Source organism: Arachis hypogaea, chromosome 5 (assembly GCF_003086295.3).
Source record: "Arachis hypogaea cultivar Tifrunner chromosome 5, arahy.Tifrunner.gnm2.J5K5, whole genome shotgun sequence".
Classification (NCBI taxonomy): domain Eukaryota; kingdom Viridiplantae; phylum Streptophyta; class Magnoliopsida; order Fabales; family Fabaceae; genus Arachis; species Arachis hypogaea.
In genome coordinates, this window is record NC_092040.1 from 82,406,943 (window position 1) to 82,408,664 (window position 1,722).

At 42.3% G+C, this 1,722-nt stretch overlaps 1 non-coding gene across 1 annotated transcript; it reads left to right on the forward strand.

Annotated features, from left to right (window-relative positions):
* The first annotated feature begins 1,065 nt into the window (after nt 1-1,065).
* On the forward strand, nt 1,066-1,173 carry LOC112804886 (small nucleolar RNA R71). Its single transcript, XR_003203504.1, has one exon. It is a non-coding gene; the product is annotated as a small nucleolar RNA R71 (small nucleolar RNA).
* Nucleotides 1,174-1,722: the final 549 nt, after the last annotated feature.

Here is a 1,722-nt window from a genome sequence, read left to right on the forward strand (position 1 = left end):
TTTGGTGAGCAAAGGGGGTTCATCCTCCCAAGTCTCATTTCCAAATAACTTGTCATTTAGCTTCATGATTGCTCCAAGGTATTTAGCAACTCGCTCTTCAGTGACATACGCATCCTCTTCAGAGGAAGAATACTCATCAGAGCTCATGAATGGCAGAAGTAAGTCCAATGGAATCTCTATGGTCTCATTTTGAGCCTCAGATTCCCATGGTTCCTCATTGGGGAACTCATTGGAGGTCAGTGGACGCTCAGTGAGGTCTTCCTCAGTGGCGTTCACTGCCTCTCCTTCCTCCCAAAATTCGGCCATGTTGATGGCCTTGCACTCTCCTTTTGGATTTTCTTCTGTATTGCTTGGAAGAATACTAGGAGGGAGTTCAGTAATTTTCTTGCTCAGCTGACCCACTTGTGCCCCCAAGTTTCTAATGGAGGACCTTGTTTCAGTCATGAAACTTTGAGTGGTTTTGATTATATCAGAGACCATGGTTGCTAAGTCAGAGTTATTCTGCTTAGAACTCTCTGTCTGTTGCTGAGAAGATGATGGAAAAGGCTTGCTATTGCTAAACCTGTTTCTTCCACCATTATTGTTGTTGAAACCTTGTTGAGGTCTCTGTTGATCCTTCCATGAGAAATTTGGATGATTTCTCCATGAAGGATTATGGGTGTTTCCATAGGGTTCTCCCATGTAATTCACCTCTTCCATTGAAGGGTTCTCAGGATCATAGGCTTCTTCCTCAGATGAAGCCTCCTTAGTACTGCTTGGTGCATTTTGCATTCCAGACAGACTTTGAGAAATCATATTGACTTGTTAAGTCAATATTTTATTCTGAGCCAATATGGCATTCAGAGTGTCAATCTCAAGAACTCCTTTCTTCTGACTAGTCCCATTGTTCACAGGATTTCTTTCAGAAGTGTACATGAATTGGTTATTTGCAACCATTTCAATCAGTTCTTGAGCTTCAGTAGGCGTCTTCTTCAGATGAAGAGATCCTCCAGAAGAGCTATCCAAAGACATCTTGGACAGTTCAGAGAGACCATCATAGAAAATACCTATGATGCTCCATTCAGAAAGCATATCAGAAGGACACTTTCTGATTAATTGTTTGTATCTTTCCCAAGCTTCATAGAGGGATTCTCCTTCCTTCTGTCTGAAGGTTTGGACTTCCACTCTAAGCTTACTCAATTTTTGAGGTGGAAAAAACTTTGCCAAGAAGGCATTGACTAGCTTTTCCCAAGAGTCCAGGCTTTCTTTAGGTTGTGAGTCCAACCATGTCCTAGCTCTGTCTCTTACAGCAAAAGGGAATAGCATAAGTCTATAGACCTCAGGGTCAACCCCATTAGTCTTGATTGTGTCACAAATTTGCAAGAACTCAGCTAAAAACTGATGAGGATCTTCCAATGGAAGTCCATGGAACTTGCAATTCTGTTGCATTAGAGAAACTAATTGAGGCTTAAGCTCAAAGTTGTTTGCTCCAATGGCAGGGATAGAGATGCTTCTCCCATAGAAATCGGGAGTAGGTGCAGTAAAGTCACCCAGCACCTTCCTTGCATTGTTGGCATTGTTGTTTTCAGCTGCCATGTGTTCTTCTTCCTTGAAGAATTCGTTTAGGTCCTCTACAAAGAGTTGTGCCTTAGCTTCTCTTAGCTTTCGTTTCAAGGTCCTTTCAGGTTCAGGATCAGCTTCAACAAGAATGCCTTTGTCCTTGTTCCTGCTCATATGAAAGAG